Here is a 24892-nt window from a genome sequence, read left to right as displayed (position 1 = left end):
CAAACAGCCGACGCGAGTTTCGACCTAAGTCTTCTTCAAGGCCAAGTGAGTTGGTTGGTGGGCTTAGGGGAGAGCTGAAGACTGGTCCATCCAAGTCCAGATGCCAGATGGGCTGGGTAGCCTGGTATAAAGCCGGGATCGGCAAAGGGAGCCGTAGTGCTCGAGTCACGTAAGGATCCCGCGATGTGTGTTAAAGTTAAATTTAACACACATCGCGGGATCCCCTACGTGACTTGAGAACTACGGCTCTCTTCGCCAGTCATCAACTCTCCCCTGAGCCCACCAACCAACTCCCTTGGCCTTGAAGAAGACTTAGGTTGAAACGCGTGTCGGCTGTTTGCTCTCACTATGGTTGACCAACTGGCATCTATTGCCACCCTGTAGAATATATTTTTTGTTCTGCCAAACTGGCAAAATTAATAAAAATAAAAAAACCACATACACTAACAACGCTAGTGACCAGGAGATTATTCAATACCTAGGCATAACTGCCAACTTTTGGATTATCAAATTCATCCAGCGCCCGTAATCATCCATAGGCTTGTCATCCCTCCAAAGTCTTCTGAAAGTAGTTCTCAGGTAAAGTAGTTCCAGCAACCACACCCAAGCAAATAGTCCCACGGCAAATAATCCCTTCACCCTGCCTCATATTGGTTCGCACGTGCCTCTCTGGGTCTGAAACGTGCCATGTTGGTGATGGCAGCATGATCCTGGCGCCAACGGTGCCAGGACCGAGTCCAGGAAGCTCCTGCAAGATTCCTTGGGGCCTTCAAGGCCCCCATGGGACCCAACGCCTTGGGCAGGGTGGTCTGTACCTGATGTTTGGGTGTATGGACCATGACACTAGAGCAAGGATACCTGCTGGTTTGCAGAGTTCCACATGCCTGCCTGTCCACCATCTGTGACTGCTGATCCCAGAGCAGGCGCACAATAGATTTCCCCCTCCGTGCGCCGTCCCACCATTGCCGAGGCCTTTCAGTGCTTTCCCAAAATACACTGAGAGACACAAAAACCTGCAATTATTCGATGAAACCCTTTCTGTAACCTGGGCAGTAGACTTACTGCGCTATCCCGGTCTAGTAAACAATGGGTTTCGATGTCTCCTTGGCCTTGTTGATCCCCAATTGGACCTTCTGATTTCAACTTCACTCCCACTTCAGTACCACACCTCTAGGACCATGGGGCTCATTACGGGTTTGGCGGTAACCTTGCTGGTGCTACCGGCAAGTTGCCGCCAGACCTGTGAAAAATTACTAGCGCGTGACTTCCCGGTGCCACCAGGCTATTACAAGTACGGCGGTCGGGAAGTCAGGTGCCAGCAATTTCGCTATTCCCCATTCCTATAGAACTCTATGGGAGTAGGGACCACGGAAGCACTGGCACTGTTGCTAATGGTACCGGTGCTTCCATGACCGTTCTGCCTACAGTGGCCGCTGTGCACGGCAGTTTCAGACCTGTTGGGCATGGCGGCTCTGGCAGGGAGACCTATACTATGCCGGTCCGAAACAACGGTGCTGGTAAGCTTATCACCAGCACCCTTGTTTCCGGACCGTGAGGCCCCATGTCATGGAATGAGTGGGGCGACCATGTCTTGGAATGAGTGGGGCTGCTCCTGGATGATTGTGGGGGGAAGAAAATCCTCCTAACAATGGACATGTGGGCCAGCGCTCATGGCAGAGATTTCATGGGCACCGCTGGCACTTGGTACCTTCCCCATACATTCCCTTAGCAAAGCCAAGGGTAGCAGTCGCTAATGGCCGCTCACCTTGTGTATGGCAGGGTTTGCAAATAGGCCACACAGGGGAGTGGATGTCTGCGAGGAAGTAAAGGGGCGTGTGGCCCATTGGCGCACGCACGCCTCCTGATTTACTACTGGGCTTTGCAGCAGCTGACAATGGATATCCTTTTGGAGCTGCCCTGAGGGTCGGCAAAACCATGTACATGCCCTTCTTTACCCATGTGTTCCATCATGTGGTGACCCGCTTCATAAGCCCATGAGAAGGGAAGTGTGGGCGCAGAAGATCTGTGCCCGCTTCAGCTGTTCCAACAGTGCCCGTAACATGTCAGGAAAGTTGTTGTCAGGCCACCAGCTCCTTAACAACCATCTTAAAGTGACAAGGCCTGCTCAGCGGCATGCGACCCTTCCTGGGCTGCAGCGTTTGCGAGAACAGTGCAATGCAGTTGCCGACTACTGCAGCAGCCAGAGCTGCCAACTGGATAGTGCTTGCTCAATACTGGCCCCCTGGCAAATATTGGGCAACTGCTTGAAGATGCCATGCAATAGGTTGTCCTCTGTGATATAGCATTCTGTGAGGGGCTACCACTGGTGTATCTGTTGATATTGTAGCGATCCGACGCAGTACGAGAATTGTCTGGTGATGCCGACAGAAGACGGGCAACTGGCTATGAGTATGCTCCGATGAAGCCGAAGGTCGGAGATCAACAGCCCAGTGGGGGACTCGACCACGGCAAAGAAGCTCCCCTGACAGTAGGCACTCATTCTCCCCACATCCTGACGCAGGGTCAGGTGGCACCAGGGTGATATCTCAGGGAATCGAAACCTGTGACAGCCAATCGGGTGCGCTCCATGCATCGGGTACCACACAAGAACTGAGCGGGACCACAGCAGACCAAACGGGCGATCCTTGTGTTCTCGACACATGCCAATTTAGTAGTGGAAACAGTCTTCTGCAATTTAGGCTTGGCAGGTGATCAGTGCCGCCATCTGTACTTGTTCAATTAGCTGCGGCAAGCCTAATCTGCCCCCGGTTAGCGTGTAGTGTAAACGTATTTTTAGCACTGCTGGGGCCATTATCTCAGACCACAGGGATGCCTCAATGAAACAGATGTTCGAGAACTTACTTTCATAAAAATGAACAGGCAACGTATTGCCGATCACCACAGTGTGAGAACACACTAGTCCCATCGCTTAGAAAATTGCGCAATAGATTCCTCGGATGATGTAGATTTCTGGGCGTGCCTGCTACAGTCATGCGGGTGAGCAGTCTCTGACAGTAGTGGTTGAGTGCATTGCAAAAGTAAATCTTTCATTTTCCCTTCATCCTACAGTAATTCGGCTCTCCCAGCCATGTTACCCTCCGGGTTCTAGTACCGCACTCACAAACTGGCTGTTCAGCCTCAATTTATTTGGATCTACCAGCTAGCGAAGTCACTAATGTCTTTTTTCTGCACTCTCCCAATGCATCATGTGCTCTTGTTTACTGATGTCTGTCCCCGTCATCTCAGAGAGGGCAGGGGGGTGTAGGCGCATCCATCACTGGCTCATCATCCGGCCCACACCGACACGGGTCGGGCAATGCGTGCAATGTGGGCCCGCATTGCTCATTGCTCTGTCCCACCTGTTCTGCTTGATTGGCAGCACATGCTGAATTCCACCACCACCAGCAGGAGACTTCACTGCTAGTCGGAGCTAAGTTGTGGTGCACCTGGGCACACAGCATGCATCTTTGTAACACAGCCTAAAATGCTTGTACATCAAAGAGGTGCCCAAGGCGCTCTTACTTGGGGGCCCCCGATAAACTGTCGTCTGGCAGAGGTTGCACATTACACTACCGGCCCACCCCCCGCCCCTGACAGTTACACAGGGCGGTGATGTTATGGGTGGGGAAACCTTCACCCTCCTATGGAAAGCCTGAGCCTACCATGCGGTCCCCCACACATTCAGGCAATGGTGCAGTGTCCCTATTCTCCACATTTTGAGACGTTTGCTGAGGGTTCACGTATGGCTCTCCCACCTGAGGCTCTTCGATCTCTTGCAGCACCCCCACCTCATCCTCCTCTTCCCTCGGCACTTTGTCCCCAGTTACCTCTGAGGCTACCACTTCCTTGTTTCTCCTGGAGTACCTCCTCCAGCCCGCCAACTCCAAAGTCAAGCTACTCGCTGACCTTCAGAAACCACAAACTGCTCCGTTGCTTGTTAGCCACATTCCTCAACCACCACCCGTCTCCCCCCTCCTCAAACACCATCTTCCCTCAAACACTGTTTCCCCCTTAACCATCGCCTTACCCTCCTCAACTACCATCTCCTCCACACTGCCTACTCTCCTTAACCGCCGACTTCCTCTCTTCAACCACCATCTCCACCTCCTCGCGCTTCATCTCATCTTCCGTCAGTCCTGCTCCTCAGGATCTGACTCTACCTTGGCCTCTAATATGGAGGTTTCAGAGAGGCCCAGCTCTTAATAATTTCTCCTTGCCGTCCCCTTCAAATAAACGGACATGTTGCCTAAGGTCTCAATGTGCAAAACACAAATGTGCCTAATGTGCATAAGGTCTCAGAGTGCAAAACTCAAATGTGCCTAATGCCTCACGGTCTCAATGTGCAAAACACAAATGTGCCTAATGCCCCAATGTCTCAATGTGCAAAACACAAATGTGCCCAAGGCGTCTCTCAATGTGCAAAACACACATGTGCCTAATGTGCCTTAGGTGTCTGTCAATGTGCAAAACAAAAAGAACAAGTGACAAAGAAATACAAAAGGATTCTCGCAATACTCACATAATGTGGAAGGGTTCGCGTAAATGCGCAAACATTAGGGAAGGTTGCAGCATCGTAAGACTTCTCGGATTCGCACACAAAGGTTTCTCTACAAAGACAAGAAAGGACAGCTGTTAGGGAACTTTGTTTCATTTTTGGGGTGGCAAATGGAACAGAAAAAAGTACAAGAGGAATTCTTTTTTAGAATGTAAAATCGGGTATGGATGAAAAGAGAAGATTAGAGAGCGAGTCTAACAACACACAAAAACAGACAAAAGGGGATAAAACAGTCATCAAGAAATACCAATAAAAAAATAAAACATTTCCAATACTTTTCTAAACTCACCAAAAGCACTCTAAATGTCTCCCAAAGCCCCCCACTTGTGAGCCTGTCCTGTGCATTATGAACTCAACAGCCGAGCAAACCCCACACTCTAAGTAAGCGGGGCCTATTAATGGCCCTCTCACCCATCTTAGAATGGAGCAGTGCCTCCATTTGTCTGGTGCAACTCTCTTCTCAGTTCTCGCGCCTTGCGATTGGATGGTGGGACTAGCACCCTGCTGTGAGCCCCGCACCAGGGTTTCACCCTAGGCAAACCAAATGAAAATAGCCGGGGCAGGTTGAAACCACCTGTGAAAGCCCAACTTGCCCGTGATGCACATGTCGGAACGTTTGCGCACACGTTTGCCCCAGGAGCGGGGATGGTTTGCTGCATGGGGGCAGCAGTGGGGCCTCTACAGCACATCCGCAAATCTAACTAGAACACATCTTTCATTTCTGATGTGTTTCTTTACAGGTCATTAATGAGCAGTACTGGACTGATGGCAGCCATTCATACAGGCTGACGTAAATGAGGGCGTCTTGTAACTGAAGGGAGAACTCCAACAAAAATGGGAACTTGGAGAATCAATGCAAACACAAAAGGGATGTTGCCATCTGAAATAGTTTTAAATGAATAAATCACAAATTACTTTGCATCATATGGCACTGTAAAGAAATGAATCACGTTGTTTTTAGTGTTCAAGTACTTGGCCTCTAGACAAAAACAAAATGATTTTTGTGCACTGCAAAGTGATAAAGAAAAATACATGGTTTATTTCTTGAATTGAACAAGCACTCAAAGGACAGAAGAGACAAGAAAGCATATCCCTGTTCCTAACCTGAAGATATTGGTTACAGGGCAATGTGCCTACACATATAGTAAATCAGCATAGGTATGAATACAGTGCCCTTGAGGACAGTACATACATGATCATACATGAATCTAAAATCATACATTAACAAACTGAAGTAGTAGATAAGTACGTCTAGGGTAAGTAGAGGTGAGCAACATTGTCACCCGCGAAGCGAATGGCGGGAACCCACACTGGATTCCACTGCATGACTTTTCCACCGGCACTGAAATTTCCCCCGGTTTTGTGTGGTGCGTTGTGTTTCGTTGCCATGTTAGTTTTTTTTATCCATGCTAGTTTCATGCAGTGTCCCGTGAAACTTTGGGTGTATTTTTTTCGAATTCGTGATCCGTTCGCAGCGACACAAGAAACTTTCTGTAGGTGTTTTATCGATCCGTGCTAGGTTCGTGACATGAGAAAATTCACGCAGGTCTTTTTTCGATCCGGGCTAGTTTTGTGCAGCACAAGAAACTTCATACAGCTTTTTGTTCAATTCATGGTAGGTTAGCACAAGAAACTTCATGCTACTCTTTTTGATTCGCGTTAGGCTCGCGCAGTGGCACGAGGAACTTCGTGCAGCATTTTGTTCAATTCTTGGTAGGTTAGCACAAGAAACTTCATGCTACTCTTTTTGATTCGCGTTAGGCTCGCGCAGTGGCACGAGGAACTTCGTGCAGCATTTTGTTCAATTCTTGGTAGGTTAGCACAAGAAACTTCATGCTACTCTTTTTGATTCGCGTTAGGCTCGCGCAGTGGCACGAGGAACTTCGTGCAGCATTTTGTTCAATTCATGGTAGGTTAGCACAAGAAACTTCATGCTACTCTTTTTGATTCGCGTTAGGCTCGCGCAGTGGCACGCGGAACTTTGTGCAGCATTTTGTTCAATTCATGGTAGGTTAGCACAAGAAACTTCATGCTACTCTTTTTGATTCGCGTTAGGCTCGCGCAGTGGCACGAGGAACTTCGTGCAGCATTTTGTTCAATTCATGGTAGGTTAGCACAAGAAACTTCATGCTACTCTTTTTGATTCGCATTAGGCTCGCGCAGTGGCACGAGGAACTTCGTGCAGCATTTTGTTCAATTCATGGTAGGTTAGCACAAGAAACTTCATGCTACTCTTTTTGATTCGCGTTAGGCTCGCGCAGTGGCACGCGGAACTTTGTGCAGCATTTTGTTCAATTCATGGTAGGTTAGCACAAGAAACTTCATGCTACTCTTTTTGATTCGCATTAGGCTCGCGCAGTGGCACGAGGAACTTCGTGCAGCACTTAGTTCAATTAATACTATGTTTGCGCAGTGGCATGAGAAACTTCATGCTGCTCTTTTCGATTTGTACTAAGCTCACGCAGCGGCACGAGATACTTTGTAAACTTCTTTTCGGTCACGAGACACAAGAGAAACTTTGCACCTCTCCTTTCCTTTCCATGAGCATGGGTGGCGGAACAGCAGAATTCAGTGAAACAGATCGAAATCTTTCAGATTTCAGGCTGCGGCTGGTCGAACAGAATTTCACAATTTCACCCAGCCTCTCACGTATAGATCAATAATGCAGTTTGTCGGCTTTCTGTCCCAAACACTGCTCCATACAACCCAACATTTGCCACAGCATTCCTTTTTCGTTCACAATCTCCCAGCATCCTTCCCCCATATGCTTATGACAGAGCAGCTCTCCAGTTGTTTTGTTTACAACTCCCAAAACCCTAACTAGTGCCAGGGGGAGGCTCCGGCCTCGCTCTGGAACAGCCTCTCTGCCTCCCTGAAACTTGAGGAGAACCATCTTCGGTTCTGGAAGCACCTCAAGACCTTTCTCTTTATCCCTGACTTCTCTCTTCCTCTGCCCTGCTGATCTCTGTCTATCCTGGGCACCTGGCTACCCTTTGATATCGGGCCCAGACCCCTGCCCAACCAGCCACACACCCGCCCTGCCTCCTGGCAACCCTTGCACTTGGGTCTGTATCTGCAACCCTACAGGCCCCTTCCTGCACTTATTAGACACCCGTTGTCTGCGCCTTGTTCTTGCACTTGCCACCTGCTTGCTGCGCTACCTGCTGTTGTTTTGCTCACGTGTTCAGCACTTTCCACTCCTCCCCTGCCCCTTGCACTCTTCCCCTTCCCTCCTCCATGCATTTGTGCGTTCTCAATGTCACTCGGCCTAGTAAGATCGTTGTTTTTGTCCTCCCTTGAATCCCTCCCTTGCGATATAAATAAAATATCATATCATAATCAAGGGTGAGAAATCATGGGAGTCACATTCCTAAACATCTGGAGTGCCACTGGCTGGCTACCTTTTCTCAGGAGGCCTGAAGGTGCAGCCATCCCCTATAGTGAGGCCAAGAAAGGGGGGGTGGACAGGAGGAGAATTCAGTCTAGATGAGAGGCCCCTCCACTGAGAACTGTGTATCGCTAGCCATAGTGATGAAGATTGGATGTGTGTGCCGTCCACCTTTGTAACACATATGCACCGTACATGCAACATAGCACTCCAGGGAGAAGGAGCATCGAGTTGATTGGTTGTAATTGTAATTGGTTATTTATAACACGCTTAATACCCAGAGGTTTCTAAGTACGGACCCAGGGATCGAATCTGTGTTGCTCCACGTCGTCTTGCTTCCAAGGTGAGCGCATTGCTCCTGAGCTATCTGCCCAAGACTGTTCAGCTTCCCTGCTGTGTCCCTCCCTGAAATGTTGCAGATAATCATAATTCTGTTCTGCATTCACTTGCTTGTTTATAGACCGAGTTGACGTGGCAACGCTTTATTGCACTGCAGTCACTGGATCCCAGGCACAGCCATTTGCCCATAGTGCTTTGGAAGCCTCAGTTCTGGCACATACCGTAATGTTAAGTGAGTAGATTCACAAAGTGGCGGCCCAGTTTTAAGCGGCACACACTCAGCCCCCCCACCCACCTCCAAAAAGTATATGAAAAGGGGTTCCACTACACCCTTTCCTCAGTCTATGGCTAGGTAGGTTCATCGATCAATTAGGGAGGGAAAGTGCTAGACGGATTGGTGTCTGTGGCTAAAGTTTGTCCTGAGTCCTTTATTTTATTTTATTTTTTGCATTTATAAAGCACACAAGCAGCCTGGGGACATAGTGGAGCCGTTACATAGATAACGACTTAGTTACAGGGGACTTACATAATGTGCTTGCATGTTGAAACATTACAAGTACCAGTGCAGGCCATGCAACGTGCAGGTTCAGACAAATAGCCATGTTTTGATAGCTTTTTTGATAGGCAAGTAGCCAAATACTCATATAGACTTCAATGGGATCACCCCCCCCACACCCACAAAACACCCTCATTCTCCAAAACCAAAATATTTGACTTCAGTGAGACCACCCTCTAAAACTCAAAAGATTTCAGTTGATTTCATGGAGTCACTGACCAAAAACACTGCGCGAGTCCCTCCCCTCCCCCATAGAGTCAATATGTTGAGAAGCATGTAGTCTTCTCTGGACAAGAAAAGACCTCTAACCCCCACAACATGACAACATGTCCCTGCCGGACAAACACTCCAATGTATCCTCAAAGTGCCAAGCAGCACTCCCTCAACAAATCCTAGAGAACAGGTGAACACAGCAAGATGAAGTGTCTGCTGGTACACACATAAGAGCTATTAACTCAGAGATTGTTATTGACCTCCTCTCAACCAATCAAAATGTTCAGAGTGCAGTCAATAACTACTGGTATTGATTGTGATCTGAACATTTTGTCTTTAAAGGCAGACAGGGAAACAACAATACCATTTCCAGGCAAGATTTCTTTGAACAAGACATTTCCTCTCTGAGAGGACCTTTTTTTTGCTACAACTTCCTTTTTAACACACGAAAGAGAAAGATAAAATATTGGAAAAGACTCTCCCTTTCTTATAGAGAAACTGTTTATTTTTACATGACAACAAATGCATGATCATGTTAAACCGGTTTCACTTCATACAGGTTTGCAATTAAAACGCTTAATTTATGAGGACAACCATGTTATTTCAATATTACAAAATGAAAACACATATAATTTACATACTTGGTCGCCTATTTACTTTAACCAGTATTAAACAAAACATTTTTACTTCACCACCAAAACTCCAAACCATGTATTGCCACTACCACTACGTGCTAATAGCCTTGTAGACCTCAGGAGTGGTCATTATCGGTGGGATAATGACCCTTCTCCAACTTATGACCCTCTGCTTCGCCTTCGGGCCATACGGCTATGTTATCATCAGTCACCCAATTTTCTCAGTTTAGCAATTTCAGAAGCGGTGGGGCCAGGCAGTCATACACAGGTCTCCTCAGCTCACTGAGCTATCTTACCAGGATTCAGATCTGTGACATGCAGACTGCACATTCTGGTGGGCCCTAAACCCACTGAACTTTCTCCTCTCTGACCCTGAGCATAGGGTATAACAGTGAGATATTATAAGACCTGTCCCCACCCTGGTAGATAAACACCTCCTCCCGCATACTTTCTATGTGGCGCTTTCTACTTTTGGGTTTCCTTCCACTAATATATATATATACCACAAAAGATTATTTCTGCAGTAAAAGAGAGGAGTGTCACCTTGTTAATATAGCTTTAAGAATTTTACACTTGAGCAAACATGTTCATTTCTATGTTTCACTCCTCCGGCACCTTCTGCTCCCGCCCTTTAATAAGCCAATCGAGGCACACACTGATGAATGCTGTGGGGCAGAGCGTGGAGAGGGTTCAAGGTCCAGGGCCTGCGCTAGAAAGCCTCACCCTGGTGTGCATCTGCTGGAGGATGTTGGAAGACTCCCCAAGATCCATTTGTAAAAGAGACCCATAATACCAAGCTATTGGAAGCCCCCTCTAAAGTCTGTCGGTGGCAAGATCCTCTATGATCCAAAATCCATTGGTGGGAAAACCATGTAAGATACATCTGTAGGCAGACCATCTAAACTCCATTGGTGGGAACACCACATAGGATTAATTGGTGGCAAGATGCCTTATGATCCATCTGTAGGAAGACTACTCCTCCAAAATACATTGGTGTGAAAACCACCTAAGATCCATCGCTAAGAAGGCCAATCTAAAATCCATTGGATGGATACCTACAAAGATCCATTGTTGGGAAGATCCCTGAGTTCCATCTATAGGAAGACCACTCTAAAATACATCAGTGGCTAGGTACCACAAGATCCACCTACAGGAAGACCACCCTAAAATCCATCATTGGCAAGGCACCCACAGGACCATCTTTAGGAGCACCATTCTAAAATCCATCACTGGGAATAAACCCCACGTTCCATCTGTAGGAAGAACATTATAAAACCCATCAGTGGTAAGGAACCCAAAGGACCACCTGTAGGAATACCACTCTAATTTCCATCAGTGGGAAGGCACCCAAGGTCCATCTATAGGAAGAGCACTCAAAACGCCATCAGTGGCAAGGTACCCGAATGTCCATCTACAGGAAGACCACTCTAAAATCCATCAGTGGCTAGGCACCACAAGGTCCATCTACAGGAAGACCACTCTAAAATCCATCAGTGGCAAGGCACCACAAGGTCCATCTACAGGATGACCATTCTAAAATCCATCATTGGCAAGGCACCACAAGGTCCATCTACAGGAAGACCATTCTAAAATCCATCAGTGGCAAGGCACCCACAGGACCATCTTTAGGAAGTCCACTCTAAAATCCATCACTGGGAATGAACCCCACGTTCCATCTGTACGAAGAACACTATAAAACTCATCAGTGGTAAGGCACCCAAAGGACCACCTGTAGGAAGACCACTCTAATTTCCATCAGTGGGAAGGCACCCAAGGTCCATCTATAGGAAGAGCACTCTAAACTCCATCAGTGGTAAGGCACCCGAAGGTCCATCCACAGGAAGACCACTCTAAAATCCATCATTGGCAAGGCACCACAAAGTCCATCTGCAGGAAGACAATTCTAAAATCCATCATTGGCAAGGCACCACAAGGTCCATCTACAGGAAGACCATTCTAAAATCCATCATTGGCAAGGCACCACAAGGTCCATCTACAGGAATACCATTCTAAAATCCATCAGTGGCAAGGCACCCACAGGACCATCTTTAGGAAGACCATTCTAAAATCCATCACTGGGAAAGAACCCCAGGTTCCATCTATAGGAAGAACACTATAAAACCCAACAGTGGTAAGGCACCCAAAGGACCACCTGTAGGAATACCACTCTAATTTCCATCAGTGGGAAGGCACCCCAAGGTCCATCTGTGGGAAGAGCACTCTAAACTCCATCCGTGGTAAGGCACCCAAAGGTCAATCCGTAGGAAGACCACTCTAAAACCCATCAGTGGCAAGGCACCCTAAGATCTATATGCAGGAAGACCACTCTAAAGCCCACCAGTGGGAAAGCACCCTAAGATCTATATGCAGGAAGAGCACTCTAAAACCCACCAGTGGCAAAGCACCCTAAGATCTATCTGTAGAAAGACCATTCTAAAACCCAATAGTGGTAAGGCACCCCAAGGTCTATCTGTAGGAAGACCACTCTAAAACCCACCAGCGGCAAGGCACCCTAAGATCCATCTGTAGGAAGACCACTCTAAAACCCAATAGTGGTAGGGCACCCCAAGGTCCATCTGTAGGAAGACAACTCTGAAATCTATCAGTGGCAAGGCACCCTAATATCCATCTGTAGGAAGACCACTCTAAAACCCACGAGTGGCAAGGCACCCTAAGATCCATCTGGAGGAGAACCCCTGATGATAAAACCTTTGGAAGGACACTGTAATATCCATCTTCAGTCGCCCCACTGGGATGTATCTGTAGCAGGGCCATATGCCGCGAGGACCCTCAGAACCAATTGCAAGCAGTCACCCCTTGGGATGAGTGATAGGCATTTCTCCTAGGGAACACAGTATTTGTAGCAAGCCCTCATAAACTATATCTTTAGCTTTCTGACCCTCCCCTCTCCCGCCTCAGGTTGACCTGTGAGAAAGCCTTACCACCCCAACTCTAGATCCATCTGTGTGGAAGGAACACCAATAATCGTAATGTGACTTGAATTTCAAGCTGTCATGCCTTCTCCAGGTCACCGGGCAACGTAGACTTCACTCTAGTTAATAAACACTAAAGATCTCAATACCTGATTACTTCAATTGAGTATTGATTATTTTTCCCAGCCTTTAAGTTACTGAATTCCTAGATAATGGGCCTCATTACGAGGTTGGAGGTAGCCATGGTGCTATAATTACTGCATTCCTGGTCCAGGTTCTCGAAATAAGGATTTACCGGGTCATTCCAACCTTGGAGGACCCGGTAAGTCCCCATTCTGAGAACTATTCCCCATTCCCATTCGAGCCCCATAGGGCTCAATGGGGATGGAGCTAATAGCGGCCCCGTTATTAGCTCCCTGGTCCCTTAGCTGCTCCCGCTAAGGACGTCTGGTAAAACCAGGCGTCCATAGCGGGACCCGCTAAGGGACCTCGTAACGCGGCAGTAAGGGGTTAACGGCAACGGTACCCTTACCGTTGCCGTTAACCTCTTACCACCGACCTCGTACTGAGGCCCATATTTCATGGTGTGAGCTGGGAAAAGATCTTATTTGCTAAATGACTGTGAGTTTACCTGTGCTCTAAAGAGGCGTTTATCAGCATGCTCTATGAAAGCAATAGACTGTGCTTAAGCAGTCTTTACCCAGAATGCTCTGCCCTGTGCCCATGTCCAATGGGGGTTGTATTCGGCTGTCCCTCATTGACTTGATTAAAGGGGTGTGTGTTTCCACTCCACTGTCACGTAAGCGCCATTCCCTAAGCACTTATCAAATATCACAGAAGGATACCCCGCATAGGGAATCGAAATGTGAAGTGTTTGCCCGTCTCATCTTTAGGAAGAACCCTAAAAAAGACTATTTGCAATGAACAGTGAATCGCCCGCAGCGCAGTGCCCTGATTGCCTGTGCCACCTACAGGGCTCAAGTCAAGGGTGCACGCGGGTGGACGGTGCCCCCCAACTTTATCCAGAAGTCCCCCCACTTTTTTCAGAGGGCACCTTGATATGCTAATTTCCTTTGACACCACATTCAATCGGTATGTTAATGAGACCCTTACTTTTTTTAGGACCTGACCCCTGCGCCTGCAGCATTTGCCAAATAGAAATCAGCAAATGTAAAACTATTAGGAGTGTGATACTTTTTGCTAAATGCAGCGTGTGGGAAGTGGCGTTATCCGGCATCTGATCCGAATGTTTCATCTCCATGGTTGGACAGTACCTTCATCAGGGCTATTAAGGATCAGTCAGGAATTCGCATTTTACTAGGGCTCAAATTGTGCCCACACACCACTCCCTGAGTTATGTGGAGTGGGAGCGGGAATCAAAGTGGCTTCCATCAGGGGCGTCCTGTGAAGTGTTGGATCAGGTGCTCTTTTCTATCTGTTCTTGATATTTATTAGAATTTATAGAGCGCGTTTGCCCAAGCGCTGAACATGCTAAGAACACGGTACACCTAAAATGAAGAAAAGGGCAGTCCAAAAATGTATTTTATTTATATGATTGTGTATTTATAAAGCGCCTGTACCACAAATGGTGTTTCAAGGCACCGCAAGACAAAAAAAAGGGGGTTGGAGGATACAGGGGTAAAAACAACTATAACGGTCCTACTAGATCTTGTGTCATTTGGATCGTGCAAGTGCAGTAACAAGAAGTGCAGGGAGGGGGGGAGTGGGAGGGGAGAAGTGAAGGACGGGGGAAGGGATGATGGTAGGGTGGGAGCGAAGTGCTGGGGAGAGTGGAGCCATAAAAGTGCAGGGGCGAGGAGGAGGGGAAGAGGAAGGCCCCTGGGGCTAGATAAGTGCTCAGGGGAGGCCAGGTGGGCATGCGCCACGCGATGCACAGAGTGAAAACCACACCCTAAGTGCGAGGGGGGGTGGCCCAGGCTAGGTAGGGTGGCACACCCTGCCAGGCTAGTTAGGGGAAGGGGGCCTGGAAGGGCAAGTGCGGGTTAGGGCGTCCTGCGGGGGGCAGTCAGTGAAACCCGGAGTGCTCGGGTAGACTGGGCTGGAAGGATCTGGTGTCCTGTTGGTCTCATAAGGGACCAGGCAGCCCGTCAATGGGCAGAGGGTGGCATTAGCAGGGGAGGAAGAAGCTAAAAGGGGGGTGTTTAGAAGCTTCTGGAACTTAAGGAGATCAGTCTCAAGCCTGACAGAGGCAGGGAGGCTTGTGCCAAAGAGAGAGATCTAACTCCCACTGTCTGCTTGGAAAACTGTCTGACCTGCAGAGAGTTGGAGCTGGAAGACTGAAGGGCTCTAGCAGGGCGTTATTTAGGGAGAGAAAGTTGGATGTAGTGGGGTCGCAGGCCCCAGAAATCCTTGTGGGTGATGCTGAGAGTCTTTAACTTCATCCTCGCAGCCACCGGGAGCCAGTGGAGAGATTTTAGGACTGGAGAGATGCGGTCTATGGACTTGAGACCAAGGATAGGTCTCACAGTCCTGCTCGGGATTAGCTGAATGGGACGAAGGGAAGATAAAGGCAGAGTGAGGAAGAGGCTGTTGCAGTAGTCCTGCTTAGAGAGGACCAGAGCTCTGGAGACATGGGGGAAGGTGAGGAAAGGGAGAATGCCTCTGAGGAGGTGCAGCTGATCTGCGATGTGAGGAGAGAAGGAGACAGAGAGGAGTCGAAGATGATACCAAGGCTTTTAGCCTCACAAAAGGGTGAGGGGTGGGGACCCATGGAGGGCGGTCAGAGAGTAGGAGGTGAGGAGGGAGCAGGGGTCCCAATGAGAAGGATCTCAGTCTTACTGGCAATAAGGCAGAGATCCTTAGCAGCCCACCATGCCTGAAAAGCAGCCAGATACTCCGGAATGAGAGAGAAAGAAGAGGAGGAAGTGGTGGGGGGGGCTTGAAGGAGAGCTGCGTGGCATCAGCATAACACCGAAGATGAGGAGAGAAGGCAGAGATCACATTGGCCAGAGGGGCAAGGTAGACGTTGAAGAGCCACCACAAGAGGAAAGAGCCCTGAGGGATGCTGCAGGTGCAGAGTGTGGTGGAGGAGAGGAAAGGGCCCAGTTGAACTTGGGAAGGTCAGTCAGATAGGAAGGAGGTCAACCGGTCTAGTGCCAGGTCTGAGATGCCAAGGGTAACATGGAGACGTTTTATAAGGGTGGCATGATCGACCATATCAAAGGCAAAGGTTTCATGGTTGTTGGGCTTGGGATAAGAAGATGAGAAGCTTCGGTTGCATGGTTGATGGATGCAGGGCAACAAGATGGGATGCTTAGGTTGCATGGTCATTGCACATAGTACAAGAAGATGCAAAGCTTAGTTTGCATCGTCATTAGGACACGACGATGAGAAGGGTAGGTTGAATGGACATTGGATTTAGGAGAAGAAGATCAGACTGCATGGTCATTGGATTTAGGTCAGGAAGATGAGAATCTTAGGTTGCATGGTTGTTGAGTTTAGGACAGGAAGATGAGAATCTTAGGTTGTGTGGGCATTGGATGCAGGACAAGAATATACGCGTCCACACGAGTCTCCTGAGAGGGATAGAACCCATATGAATGTGATCATAGGCCATTCAAGGCGGGACCTTTACACATACTTGTTGGGGTACTCTACCCGTAATACTTCTTCAATTTCTGCGACTCAGGAGCACTCACAATACCTAGCGATAGAAGTTGGTAGTGACCTGATGACTTCCTTACCAGAAGATTTAATCTACAGTATCCCTATGAACTTATTCTACACGTGGAATCAGTAATTTATGACATAATACTCAAGTTACAGGATAATAGGCCTTGAGAACGACCTGAATGGTCGAAACATGTGTCCGCTGAACATAACAAGAATACATTGTTTTATAGTTAACACCTGTATCCAATTCAGTAATCTAATTTATTATCCATAGCCTGTGTCACTTTACTGACAGGAAGTGCGCGAGGCAGCTTATTCCAACCCTTATATATTATTTTACTATCTGAACACCCTGTAAGGCCGGGCTTTGTGGAAGGGTGTACGCTGCATGCCCCCATTCAAATTAACTTATGTTGGTCTTATTAGCGCAGTTATATGTGTCAAATCCTCTACCGCAGTAACTGTCAAGAATATACGCTGTTTGGGTTGCATGGTTGTTGGCCTTAGGATAAGAAGATGAAAAGCTTGGGTTGCCTGGGCATGGATAAGAAGCTTGGGTTACATTGTCGTTTGACTTAGGACAAGAAGATGAGAAGCTTGGGCTGCACGGTTATTGGCCTTAGGATAAGAAGATGGGAAGCTTGGGTTGCATGGTTGTTGGCCTTAGGATAAGAAGATGGGAAGCTTGGGTTGCATGGTTGTTGGCCTTAGGATAAGAAGATGGGAAGCTTGGGTTGCACGGTTATTGGCCTTAGGATAAGAAGATGGGAAGCTTGGGTTGCACGGTTGTTGGCCTTAGGATAAGAAGATGGGAAGCTTGGGTTGCATGGTTGTTGGCCTTAGGATAAGAAGATGGGAAGCTTGGGTTGCATGGTTGTTGGCCTTAGGATAAGAAGATGGGAAGCTTGGGTTGCACAGTTATTGGCCTTAGGATGAGAAGATGGGAAGCTTGGGTTGCATGGTTGTTGGCCTTAGGATAAGAAGATGGGAAGCTTGGGTTGCATGGTTGTTGGCCTTAGGATAAGAAGATGGGAAGCTTGGGTTGCATGGTTGTTGGCCTTAGGATAAGAAGATGGGAAGCTTGGGTTGCACGGTTATTGGCCTTAGGATAAGAAGATGGGAAGCTTGGGTTGCACGGTTGTTGGCCTTAGGATAAGAAGATGGGAAGCTTGGGTTGCATGGTTGTTGGCCTTAGGATAAGAAGATGGGAAGCTTGGGTTGCATGGTTGTTGGCCTTAGGATAAGAAGATGGGAAGCTTGGGTTGCACGGTTATTGGCCTTAGGATGAGAAGATGGGAAGCTTGGGTTGCATGGTTGTTGGCCTTAGGATAAGAAGATGGGAAGCTTGGGTTGCATGGTTGTTGGCCTTAGGATAAGAAGATGGGAAGCTTGGGTTGCATGGTTGTTGGCCTTAGGATAAGAAGATGGGAAGCTTGGGTTGCATGGTTGTTGGCCTTAGGATAAGAAGATGGGAAGCTTGGGTTGCATGGTTGTTGGCCTTAGGATAAGAAGATGGGAAGCTTGGGTTGCATGGTTGTTGGCCTTAGGATAAGAAGATGGGAAGCTTGGGTTGCATGGTTGTTGGCCTTAGGATAAGAAGATGGGAAGCTTGGGTTGCATAGTTGTTTGGCTTAGGACAGGAATTATGAGAAGCTTGGGCTGCACGGTTATTGGATGCAGGGCAAGAATATCAGAAGCTTAGGTTGCATGGTTGTTGGGCTTGTGAGAGGAAGATGAGAAGTGTGGGTTCCATGGGCATTGGATGCAGGACAAGAATATGAGAAGCTCGAGTTACATGGTGATTGCACTTAGGACAAGAAGATGATAAGCTTAGGTTGCATGGTCCTTGCATTTAGGACAGGAAGATGAGGAGCTTAGGTTGCATGGCCCTTGCACTTAGGACCGGAAGATGAGAAGCTTAGGTTGCATGGCCCTTGCACTTAGGACAGGAAGATGAGAAGCTTTGGTTGCATGGTCCTTGTACTTAGGATAGGAAGATGAGAAGCTTAGGTTGCATGGTCCTTGCACTTAGTACAGGAAGATGAGAAGCTTAGGTTGCATGGTCCTTGCATTTAGGACAGGAAGATGAGAAGCTTAGGTTGCATGGCCCTTGCACTTAGGACCGGAAGATGAGAAGCTTAGGTTGCATGGTCCTTGCACTTAGGACAGGAAGATGAGAAGCTTCGGTTGCATGGTCCTTGTACTTAGGAAAGGAAGATGAGAAGCTTAGGTTGCATGGTCCTTGCACTTAAAACAGGAAGATGAGAAGCTTAGGTTGCATGGTCCTTGCACTTAGGATAGGAAGATGAGAAGCTTAGGGTGCATGTACCTTGCACTTAGGACAGGAAGCTGAGAAGCTTAATATGCATGGTGCTTGCACTTAGGATCAGAAGATGAGAAGCTTAGGACGCATGGTCCTTGCACTTAGGACAGGAAGATGAGAAGCTTAGTTTGCATGGTCCTTGCACTTACGATAGGAAGGTGAGAAGCTTAGGTTGCATGGTCCTTGCACTTAGGATAGGAAGGTGAGAAGCTTACGTTGCATGGTCCTTGCACTTAGGATAGGAAGCTGAGAAGCTTAGGTGCAAGGTCCTTGCACTTAGGATAGGAAGATGAGAAGCTTAGGTTGCATGGTGCTTGCACTTGGGATAGGAAGATGAGAAGCCTAGGTTGTATGGTCCTTGCACTTAGGACAGGAAGATAAGTAACTTAGGTCGCATGGTCCATGCACTTAGGATAGGAAGATGAGAAGCTTAGGTTGCATGGTCCTTGCACTTAGGATAGGAAGGTGAGAAGCTTACGTTGCATGGTCCTTGCACTTAGGATGGGAAGATGAGAATCTTAGGTCGCATGATCCTTGCACTTAGGATAGGAAGGTGAGAAGCTTCGGTTGCATGGCCCTTGTACTTAGGATAGGAAGGTGCGAAGCTTACGTTGCATGGTCCTTGCACTTAGGATGGGAAGATGAGAAGCTTAGGTCGCATGATCCTTGCACTTAGGATAGGAAGGTGAGAAGCTTAGGTTGCATGGTCCTTGCACTTAGGATAGGAAGGTGAGAAGCTTACGTTGCATGGTCCTTGCACTTAGGATGGGAAGATGAGAATCTTAGGTCGCATGATCCTTGCACTTAGGATAGGAAGGTGAGAAGCTTAGGTTGCTTGGTCCTTGCACTTAGGATAGGAAGGTGAGAAGCTTACGTTGCATGGTCCTTGCACTTAGGATGGGAAGATGAGAAGCTTAAGTCGCATGATCCTTGCACTTAGGATAGGAAGGTGAGAAGCTTAGGTTGCATGGTCCCTGCACTTAGGATAGGAAGGTGAGAAGCTTAGGTTGCACGGTCCTTGCACTTAGGATAGGAAGGTGAGAACTTTACGTTGCATGGTCCTTGCACTTAGGATGGGAAGATGAGAAGCTTAGGTCGCATGGTCCCTGCACTTAGGATAGGAAAGTGAGAAGCTTAGGTTGCATGGTCCTTGCACTTAGGATAGGAAGGTGAGAAGCTCACATTGCATGGTCCTTGCACTTAGGATAGGAAGATGAGAAGCTTAGGTGGCATGGGCACTGGATGCAGGGCAAGAATGTGAGAGCACTTTGAGCTTGCCCTCAGGATATCTTTGCTTAATAAAGAAGATCTTTGCCCGAGGTCCTCTATTCTCAACAGAAAATCATTGGTCGATTATCTGACCTCTAGGCATAGAGTTTCAGTTGCACCTCAATGATTCTGACATCTGTTGGGGTTGTGGTAGTTGGACTGTTTTGAAATACTGGAGAGTGGTGCTATTTTGGTGAGATGTTCTGTTGGAGGTGTATTTGGTGTTCTTGGTTGCTATGGTGAGAGCTGCTGGTTTAACAATCCCACATGTATCCACTGAAACCCGGCAGCTAGCGCCACGCCTGTACTTTCGGGTGAATTGAGCTTACAATGGTGTGGAACATGGATATGTAACGGAGTGGAAGGCCAAGAACAGAATTATGAATGTTGGCTTGATGTGATCTCATTTCTTTCTTGTTGGAAATGTGGTGTATTTGGAATTCATTGAGTTGCACCAGTCATGGGTGTTTTTTCTGCTTATCCTCCCCATGTAGCTCTTGATATCCTTGAGTAGCGTGTACTACACGTTAGCGTATCATGGCTTTTGTTACATAGTCGGGAAAGGGAGGCTACATCCTAGAAGAATTTGTCGAACATGAATTCGATGAAATCTTTTAAACGAACTTGGCAGGAAATATATGTGGCGGGTGGGTAATCGTGATAATTCAGATAAGGTGAAATGTGGGGGAAGGGCTGCGGGGGTCTCCCCCTGCATGTATGTGGGCCAAATTGAATTAAAGAAAAAATAAATTGATGAAATTGTATTCTTTGACTTGTTTTCGATGTAAAGGCATAGACACTGCATAGTCTCCCGCAATGTTCAGTGTCTATCATGGGCAAACTGGGTTGTATGATTTATTATTGAGCCTTCTTTTGTAAATTGAATAATATGTTTATTTGGAAGCAAATATGTCCTCTTGCTACTAGAGATCCCAAGTCAACCATCACGGTCCTCAGGCGTAACTTCTCGCGTCTCGCTGCGGTGTTATCAGCGGTGCCGCGTGAATTGTTCTGCACTTCCCAGCACTTTGTTGCCATCTTCTCACTGTGACGGGTCACTCTAATCGCTCTCCGCATATGTTCCTGTGTATCTCTAGCATTGTCAGCCTACGCATGGGCTTTAGCTCCTCAGGCCATAGCTGCAAAAATGTGTATATAGAAATAATACTAAGACAAACAATAATAATAATGCCAGTTACTTAAAATCCCTTCATGAAGGATTCCTCCAGCTTCTTAGATCTGTAAAAGTAGGTGAGATTTAACTCTGACGGGCGCGGGATTGCCGAGTTACAGGCCCAAGTGAACGGAGGGCATTAACGTTAGCTCTCGAGCATTAACAGACACGGTAATGCCTTGCCCGGAGGGGTTTATTGCATCTCAGAATGTTTATTTCCAGGATGCGGAAATTTGTTTTATTTTAAGTTAAGTAAAAGCGTATTTTCCATCTCTCAACTTGAAAGAAACTGCAAACCAAGATGGCCACCATGGACAAGGGAGAAGGAATTACACGTAGTCACTTCTTTATTTCCATGGCGACCATTACCGCAACGGGATACGCCGGGGCTCCAAGTGTTCCTGGCGAAGGCGAGGGACAAGGGGGGCCAGGTAAGTGTGGCAGGGACAGAGGGGGGGGGGGGCTATGGATGTAGAAACTAGAAATTGGGAATGAGGGAAGAGGTTGCAGGCGAGTGCGGGGGCTGACTTACTTTCCTCCCACAGGGACCGAGTGCGGGGGCTGACTTACTTTCCTCCCACAGGGACCGAGTGCGGGGGCTGACTTACTTTCCTCCCACAGGGACCGAGTGCGGGGGCTGACTTACTTTCCTCCCACAGGGACGCTAGCAGCGTCCCGCTTCTGAGGAGGCTTGGAACAGTGGCTTTACCATAAGGGAAAGACCCATTTCGAACTTCCTGATTGGCTGGGAGGCCATCTGACCTTTCTCCCACCCACCCCCGCCGGTTCCTGATATAACATATATTGATAAACTCCAATTGCACGTTATCAGTTCGAAGTTAACACTTCACGTTTCCAGGAAAGCAAAGACAGATTGGAGCATTCAAGAGGTGACCGGCCAAAAGGGTGCATGGTTTAAACCCTAGGTGTTATGAAGATGGATTCGCGAATGCACACCCCTGTACCCCAGAACACAGATCTTAATATCCATGATCGGTATAAATACTGCACCAGAGGCAGAGAGTAGGACATCGCGTCAGCAAGACTCTATCATATGAGACAGAAGGGGGAGGGGCGGACCTAGAGGGCAACACTATAGTGATATACCCTGCCATCAGGGGCAGACATGGGCCTTTAGGCCCTGGAAGTCCAAGCCTTGGAGGGAGCTCAGGGAGGCTAACTCCCACGTATACTGCTGGACCTGTGCTGCGCTGCTAAAAGGGCATGATTTTAAGGGAATTTTGTCTGGGCAAATTCAGTGGGTGTCCGTTTCGCTTACAAACAAAACTAAGATGGCAAACACAACAGTATAGTCCGTTCACTATGTCTACTACTTCTATGGCCGCGCAGTGGGCTAGAGGGACCCTGAAGAGGATGCTGGTGTGGAGCTGGGTAAAGTTAAAGGGAGGGTTATTAGACGGGGGGGGGTAATATTCAGGTTTGCAGGGTTGGTGAGGTTCAGACAAAACGGACCTCGGGCACAGGTGAACAATGGCAGACTTGCAGGAGAGGCTTAGCTGGCCCGGATACAACCAGGCGAGCTATTGGTGGATCGCACCCATGAGGCGGGCCACCAGATTGGCGGGCACGTCTCCCACATTTTCCTATGAAAGGATGAACTTCACAGAATGACCAGTTCCAGTGCTTGAAATGAGGGCCTTGACTGGTGATAAAGGCCTGCTGCCCAGAACTCTGATTCGAAGGACTTACTAGTTATGTTCATAAGGGCAGGGGTCCACAGTAAACATGAGGCTGTAAGGACCAACAGTAGTGACTACTACCTATGATCATAACCACTTCACAACACATGGAACTAATCTTTGCCGGGCTGTTATTCGTCCTGTCTTTGCTGCCATTCTCGTCCTCAAGTGGTTTGCCTTTTGTTGTGGTGGGCTGGGGGAGTGAAATAGCACCAATTATAAACCCCTTTTAATAAAATATAAAAACCCCTTTTAATAAAATAAAATATCTCTTAAAAGAAAAATGCGCCCTGGCCTATCAGAATCTGGCTCAGTGATGGTCTGTTGTTGATTGCGGGCGCTTGCGTCAAGGTAAACGTGAGATTTCTCACCACACTACCAGGCAGCTGACATTGCCTTTCCACCACACTACCAGGCAGCTGACATTGCCTTTCCACCACACTACCAGGCAGCTGACATTGCCTTTCCACCACACTACCAGACAGCTGACATTGCCTTTCCACCACACTACCAGGCAGCTGACATTGCCTTTCCACCACACTACCAGGCAGCTGACATTGCCTTTCCACCACACTACCAGGCAGCTGACATTGCCTTTCCACCACACTACCAGGCAGCTGACATTGCCTTTCCACCACACTACCAGGCAGCTGACATTGCCTTTCCACCACGCTACCAGGCAGCTGACATTGCCTTTCCACCACACTACCAGGCAGCTGACATTGCCTTTCCACCACACTACCAGACAGCTGACATTGCCTTTCCACCACACTACCAGGCAGCTGACATTGCCTTTCCACCACACTACCAGGCAGCTGACATTGCCTTTCCACCACACTACCAGGCAGCTGACATTGCCTTTCCACCACACTACCAGACAGATGACATTGCCTTTCCACCACACTACCAGGCAGCTGACATTGCCTTTCCACCACACTACCAGACAGCTGACATTGCCTTTCCACCACACTACCAGGCAGCTGACATTGCCTTTCCACCACTACCAGACAGCTGACATTGCCTTTCCACCACACTACCAGACAGCTAACATTGCCTTTCCACCACACTGCCAGACAGCTAACATTGCCTTTCCACCACACTACCAGGCAGCTGACATTGCCTTTCCACCACACTACCAGACAGCTGACATTGCCTTTCCACCACACTACCAGACAGCTAACATTGCCTTTCCACCACACTGCCAGACAGCTAACATTGCCTTTCCACCACACTACCAGGCAGCTGACATTGCCTTTCCACCACACTACCAGACAGCTGACATTGCCTTTCCACCACACTACCAGGCAGCTGACATTGCCTTTCCACCACACTACCAGGCAGCTGACATTGCCTTTCCACCACTACCAGACAGCTGACATTGCCTTTCCACCACACTGCCAGACAGCTAACATTGCCTTTCCACCACACTGCCAGACAGCTAACATTGCCTTTCCACCACACTACCAGGCAGCTGACATTGCCTTTCCACCACACTACCAGGCAGCTGACATTGCCTTTCCACCACACTACCAGACAGCTGACATTGCCTTTCCACCACACTACCAGGCAGCTGACATTGCCTTTCCACCACACTACCAGACAGCTGACATTGCCTTTCCACCACACTACCAGGCAGCTGACATTGCCTTTCCACCACTACCAGACAGCTGACATTGCCTTTCCACCACACTGCCAGACAGCTAACATTGCCTTTCCACCACACTGCCAGACAGCTAACATTGCCTTTCCACCACACTACCAGGCAGCTGACATTGCCTTTCCACCACACTACCAGACAGCTGACATTGCCTTTCCACCACACTACCAGGCAGCTGACATTGCCTTTCCACCACACTACCAGACAGCTGACATTGCCTTTCCACCACACTACCAGGCAGCTGACATTGCCTTTCCACCACTACCAGACAGCTGACATTGCCTTTCCACCACACTGCCAGACAGCTAACATTGCCTTTCCACCACACTGCCAGACAGCTAACATTGCCTTTCCACCACACTACCAGGCAGCTGACATTGCCTTTCCACCACACTGCCAGACAGCTAACATTGCCTTTCCACCACACTACCAGGCAGCTGACATTGCCTTTCCACCACACTACCAGGCAGCTGACATTGCCTTACCACCACACTACCAGGCAGCTGACATTTCCTTT

The 24892-nt window shown here is 48.3% G+C and overlaps 1 long non-coding RNA gene across 1 annotated transcript in view; it reads right to left on the bottom strand.

The window, feature by feature from the left end:
• The window catches only part of LOC138447802 (uncharacterized), a 257684-nt gene that overhangs the window by 126090 nt on the left and 106702 nt on the right, over positions 1-24892 (bottom strand). Inside the window, exon 2 of the long non-coding RNA XR_011259953.1 lies at positions 4520-4607. This is a non-coding gene — a long non-coding RNA (uncharacterized lncRNA). The remainder of the gene's footprint in view (positions 1-4519; positions 4608-24892) is intronic.

The sequence above is a fragment of the Ambystoma mexicanum genome, chromosome 3q (assembly GCF_040938575.1).
Source record: "Ambystoma mexicanum isolate Mex_15411 chromosome 3q, UKY_AmexF1_1, whole genome shotgun sequence".
NCBI classification, from domain to species: domain Eukaryota; kingdom Metazoa; phylum Chordata; class Amphibia; order Caudata; family Ambystomatidae; genus Ambystoma; species Ambystoma mexicanum.
This window is presented reverse-complemented; position numbering and strand designations above follow the sequence as displayed.